Consider the following 6,339-nt stretch of genomic DNA (forward strand, 5'->3'; position numbering starts at 1 on the left):
GGGCTGCCGGGACTTGTAGTCCCCGCCGACTCCTCAGCACACACCGGGGGCGGGGCGACCTGAGACGCACACCTCACGGAGGCAGCCCCCCTGCATGTCCCAATGGTTAGGGACTGTGCGTGCTGGTCCAGCTCTCCATGTCTTCCAGGCCATGCGACCGTGAGCAAGTCACCGATCCTCTCTGGCCCTCTTTTCCCAACTTATAGGATAGCAATGCCTGCTTCACAGAGAACTGCTGCGAGGATCACACAAGTAAATGCGTGTCGACTGGGTGTGGTGCCGCATGCCTGTAATCCCAGCTACTCGGGAGACTGAGGCAGGAGAATCGCTTGAACCCAGGAGGTGGAGGTTGCTGTGATCCGGGATCGTGCCATTGCACTCCAGTATGGGCAAAAAGAGCGAAACTCCGTCTCAAAAAAAAAAAAAAAAAGAAAAAGAAAAGAAAATGCGTATCAAGCACTTGAGACAGTGCCTGGTGCTGCTTGATGAATGCGGAGAAGGAAGACACACCTGCCCAGAGATTCACAGGTGTGCCTCCACAGAGACCCAGGGAGAGTCTGCCGTGATGCACTGGAGGCCTTGAAATGCCAGAGAAAGAGAAGCCTCACAGCGTGACCTGTAGACACACCTGCACTGAGGGGATTCATGGAGACCCCTGAAAGGCACCAGAGATGTCATACCTGTGTGCAGCATTTATCCCGCTACCCCATAGTGACAGGCACAGGCATAGTGCTCCCTGTCTCCAGGACCTCTGGACAGAGGAGCTCCAAAGGGGAGAGTGGATCTGTGAGATCCCAGGGCAAACAAGGGAGGGTTCACATTAGGGCCAAGGATAGACTTGGGCAGGATCACCAGTCATTTGTCCAGGATGAACTTATGGAGTGCCAGCACCGCTCTAGGAGCCAGGAACGTGAGAATGAACAAAACAGAGATGCCTTTGTTCCTGTGGAGGCTGCTGTCTACTGAGAAGTAGCCCTAGTCAAGGAAAGGAAAACTCCAACGATCCCTATTGTGGAAGGGGCTGGAAGGAGACACAGCTGTGATGGTGGTGAGGGTGTGGGTAGGGGATAGACCCCAGGAGGGAAAGCAGCACCTGATTCATAGCAAGATCCCAGTGACTATTTGGTACAGGAACACGCATTGGCAGGACTTGCTGGTGGATAGGATGTGGGGGTGCAGGAATGTGTGGAATTCAAGATGCTTCTCAGGGTTTTGGCCTGAGCAGCTGGGTCTCCAGGAGCCATTTACTCAGTTGGGGCAGGCTGCCCGAGCCAGCCGGTTGGGGGCCATTCCTGTTGACCACCTGGGGCGTGGGACTGGCTTCCTTGGGCCAGGTGACAAGAGTTGTTTCATCTTCCGGTGACACTTCCAGGGGAGGCAGGTTGCTTAACTTTTCAGAACTCCCATGTCCTCCCCCAGGGCTTAGCTCAATTTCTGGCAGGAACCCAGGCCCCAGGGCAGAGGAAGGCTGGCTTTGGAAGTGGCTAGCCCAGGTGGCCTTGGCAAGAGGTAGTATGGTACGGTGGCAAGGGACATGGCATCAGAAAGACATGGACGCGTGAGTTGCTTTCTAGCTGTGTGAGCTTTAAAACGTCACTTTCCCTCTCTAAGCCTCTCCTTCCCCCTACCTACAAAATGGAAGTCATGGAGAGGATGAAATGAGATGGCAGGAACTTGGTAGAAGCCAGCTGCTTGCTTTAGATCCTGGCACTGGATGTGAGGCTTCAGAAAAGCAGAGGGGGCCGGGTGTGGTGGCTTATGCCTATAATTCAGGCACTTTGAGAGACTGAGACGGGTGGATCACTTGAGGTCAGGAGTCCAAGACCAGCCTGGCCAATGAGGCAAAACCCCACCTTTACTAAAAATACAAAAATGAGCCAGGTGTGGTGGTGCGCCCCTGTAATCCCAGCTACTCAGGAGGCTGAGGCAGGAGAATTGCTTGAACCCAGGAGGTAGAGGTTGCAGTGAGCCTACTGTACTCCAGCCTGGGCAACAGAGTGAGACTCCCTCTAAAAAATAAAAAATAAAAATAAAATAAAAATAAATAAATAGAAAAGCAGAGGACTTGGGGACTGCATGGGAGACTGCCTTGCAAGGGTGCCCCCTTCATTCTTTTTATTGCTAAGGCTACTTGGCCTTAAAGCGGCTCTTCTTAAAGCAGAAGGCCAGAGGAAGCTTCCTTCCAAACCACAGAGGATGTGGGAGGCCCTGCCATCTGCTTGGGGTTACCTTTGGGGAAGTGGCTCTCAGTGTGTGGTCATTGAGGAGGTCTGTGACCCAGGCTGTCTTCCCGGATAACCGTGTCTGAGATTTCCAGTCCCACATGGGCGAGAACCGACTGAACAGTTTCCCTTCTAGGCTGTGGCTCTCTTGGGAGCCCATGCAGAGGGCGTAATAGGCCTGGTCCCAGTGGCAAAAAGCTTGAGAAATCACTAATTTGGGCTAGTTTATTCCAGAGCATTGTTTTACTTTTCGATTTCTCTAGTTTCGCCAGATTTTTGCAACAAAAGAGGATTTTTTTCACCTAGTAAATCCTGTTGGTAGGATTATGGCTATCTAGACACACAGTAAAGTGGGTTTTCAGTTTTCTTTTCTTTTTTTTTTGTTTTTGAGACAGGGTCTCTCTCTGCTGCCCAGATTGGAGTGCAGTGGCGTGACCTCAGCTCACTGTAGCCTCGACCTTCTGGGCTCAAGTGATCCTCCCACCGCAGCCTTCTGAGTAGCTGGGACTACAGTTGAGCACTACCACGCCCAGCTGATTTTTCTGTTTTTTTTTTTTTTCTTTTTTTTTTTTTAGAGATGGGGGTTTGCCATGTTACCCAGGCTGGTCTCGAACTCCTGGGTTTCAGAGATCCACCTCGGTCTCCCAAAGTGCTGGGATTACAGGAGTGAGCCACTGTGCCCGGCCGAGTTTCAGCACTTTGTATGGTAGTTATCCTGGGGCCAGAAAGGGAAGGGGCCTGAAGAGAATTTGACCAATGGGAGTCCCTCCCTGCCCTGAGCAATGTGACGGGAGAGATGAGAAATAAGCAATATTAGCCTTGCACGGTAAAACCATCCTCCCAACAGGGAGGCCTCTAGCTCTGGCCAGTCATGTCAGAAATATACCAGCTGTCAACTCCAGAGGGCTGGGAAGAAATTACTCTTGCAGCCTCCCAGCATTCACTAGAGAGTCTTTCAGATAGTAGGTACTCAAGACAAATCCGTTCACTTGAGTTTATGGAGCATTTACTCTCTTGCAGGCAAGATGCTTTCACATTTACTATTATTTAGACTTCAACCATAATTCTGAGAAGGGAGTGCTGTTAATTCCCATTTTACAGATAGGAAAATAGAGTCACAGATGTTCAACATGTCCAGAGCTAGGTAAGAAGGGATGGCTGGCTTCAGTCCTACGAAATTCTATTTTTATTTTTAATTTCTTTAGAGGCAGGTTCTGGCTCTGTGATCCAGGCCGGAGTGCAGAGGCACGATCATAGTTCACAGCAGCCTCTAACTCCCGGGCTCAATAATCCTCCGACCTCCCAAAGCGCTGGGATTATAGGCGTGAGCCACAGGGCCAGGCTGGAAGTATTATCTCGTAAATGAAGGCACATTGGACACAGAAGTAACATACAGGACAAAATACTGTTCCGTTCCCTGCACAGGTCTGCAGGGAAAAGCCTTTGTGACTGTTTCAATAGAATATTTGTCTCCAATTCAATGAAAGATTAAATAAGCAGTAAACTAAACTATCAGTTGATAACTACCAATTTAACTTGGAGTTCAACTGTGGAGAGTGACCATCAGAGTCAACTCAGCCTCTGATGACGTTGATCTGAAGTGGCAACTCCCAAGCTACACCCTGCCTCTTAGCAGTTGTTGTGGACCCATCTTTACAAGGCATTAAGTTGTTCATGAGAAGCAGGGTGTGCTTGCTCACACCTGTAATCCCAGCACTTTGGGAGGTCGAGCCAGGTGGAACGCTTGAGTTAGAGATCAGCCTGCCCAACAAACACGGTGAAACCCTGTCTCTACTAAAAATACAAACATTAGCCGGGTGTGGTGGGTATGCCTGTAATCCCAGCTAGTTGGGAGGCTGAGGCAGAAGAATGGTTTGAACGCGGGAGGTGGAGTGTGCAGTGAGCCAAGATTGCACCACTGCACTCCAGCCTGGTGACAGAGAGAGACTCCAATAAATAAATGAATGAATGAATAAATAAATAAATAAGTCATTCATGAGAGAAACCCATCTTTCCTTACAGATCTGGAGATTAGAAGCCAAGTCAAAGTATCCATGAATCCAAGGAATGTGACCTTTCCCCAGGCTGATAGAAAGCCACTGGAGGTCTGAGCTGGGGAACAGAAGCTACCCACAGACATGGCCTGCAGGTCAGGTTCCACTGTCTTTCAAGAAGCCAGCTGCACTCCACAATCTTAGGCTTCAACGCCACAGGGCCGTGTGCCGTGTGTCTCACTGAGATAGTCAAGAGTTCCAAGATGCTGTAGTGAAGGGTACATGGCCCTGTTCTCAAAATTTCTGATGTTTGTTCCTTTTTCCTTTGTGACCTTGGCTCCTAGGTGGTAGGAGGGAACAAATCTTGTTCATCCTTGTCCCCAGCACCTCACCTTCTATAATGCCTGAGACAATGCTTGTTGAATCAACCCCTTTTAAGCCAGAAAATGCTCATTAAGGCTCATTATCGGGTGAGTCACACGTTTTCTCAGCTGCTTGCCTCAGGATGCATGAAGCTTTTGTTTTCCAGATGATCCAGAGGTTTCCAGCTACAACTTAAAAAAGCACCCTTGGGTGAAAAGGTGAATAGGGACCACCCGAATGTGCCTTAGTAGGGGAATGGTTAAGTAAGGGTACACCCATGCCACAGTGCTCTTAAGCTGCAGTTCCAAAAATTTTTACATACACATACACACAGATTAAGGTAGGTCTTTATTAGCACTGAACTCCCTTCTATGTGAGGTAAAAATAGAAAGCTGCTGGCAGACTACAGGGTACCCTATTTTTCTTTAAATTTTTTAATAGGTTAAAAAAACAAAGAGACAGGGTCTCACTATGTTGGCCTGGTTGATCTTGAAGTCCTGGCCTTAAGCAATCCTCCCACCTTGGCCTCCCAAAGTGCTAGGATTACAAGTGTAAACCACTGTGCCAAGTGTTTTTTTTTTTTTTTTTTAAAGGGATGGGGTCTCACTATGTTGCCCAGGCTGGAGTGCAGTAGGTATTCACAGGTGCAATCATGGCAAACCATAGCCCCAACCTCTTGGGCTTACGCGATGCTCCCACCCCAGCCTCCCGAGTAGCTGGGATTAGGGGCACACACCACAGCTCCTGGCTCTACGGTGCCTTACTTTTGAAGCGAGAGTTTTAAATATGCTACGTATCTGTAATAATGTAGGGTGTGGAAGGAAATATCTAAGCTGTCAACAGGCAATGAGTTTGGAGGAGCTTCCACTTTTACTTTCCCCCTTTCCCCTTTTTTGCATTGCTTTTTTGTTTTGTGGAGATAGGGTCTCACTCTGTTGCTCAGACTGGAGTGCAGTGGTGTGATCTCCGTCACCGCAACCTCCACCTCCCAGGCTCAAGTGAGTCTCCTGCCTCAGCCTCCCAAGTAGCTGGGATTACAGGCACGTGCCATTACTGCCCGACTAATTTTTCTATTTTTACTAGAGACAGAGTTTCACCATGTTGGCCAGGCTGGTCTCGAACTCCTCACCTCAAATGATCCACCTGCCTCAGCCTCCCAAAGTGCTGGGATTACAGGCATGAGCTACCACACCCGGCTGTGCAGTGAGCCTCCCAGCCAAGGCAGAGGTGCTGTGGAGTTCATGTTTGCAGTGAGAAGCTCCATGAGGTCCTCTGTGGAACTAACTGGATTCACAGCTGATCAGGGTCATTGCTCTGTGCTGGAGGAATCTCAAACCTGGCTTCACCAACATATCCAAAGACTTACCAAGATTTAGTTTTCAGTAATTCTGGTACTGAAAACTATAGAAACTGGGATGACATAGAACACTAACACTGAGTGTTCAGAATAAGTGCCAGGCATTCTCATACCAGATGAATGAAGTAGGCACAATTATGGATCCCATGTGCACATGGGCAAATGGAGCAGCATAGAGGTGAAGGAACTTGTCCAAGGTTGTCCAGCTGGTGAGCAGCAAAGCTGGGAACAAGCCACAGGCCCTGTCTGATGTCAGTTCCACGCCTCATCACTTCCTTCTAGCTAGGGTACCCCACCCCTGCTCAGCTCTGGAGCCCTGTCCATCTCTCCAAGGACAAGGACTCCTGGCACCTTCACATACCTCTGCAGCAAGTAAAGGAACAGGGTTCTTTTTTTTTGTTAA

Source organism: Theropithecus gelada, chromosome 1 (genome assembly GCF_003255815.1).
Source record: "Theropithecus gelada isolate Dixy chromosome 1, Tgel_1.0, whole genome shotgun sequence".
Classification (NCBI taxonomy): domain Eukaryota; kingdom Metazoa; phylum Chordata; class Mammalia; order Primates; family Cercopithecidae; genus Theropithecus; species Theropithecus gelada.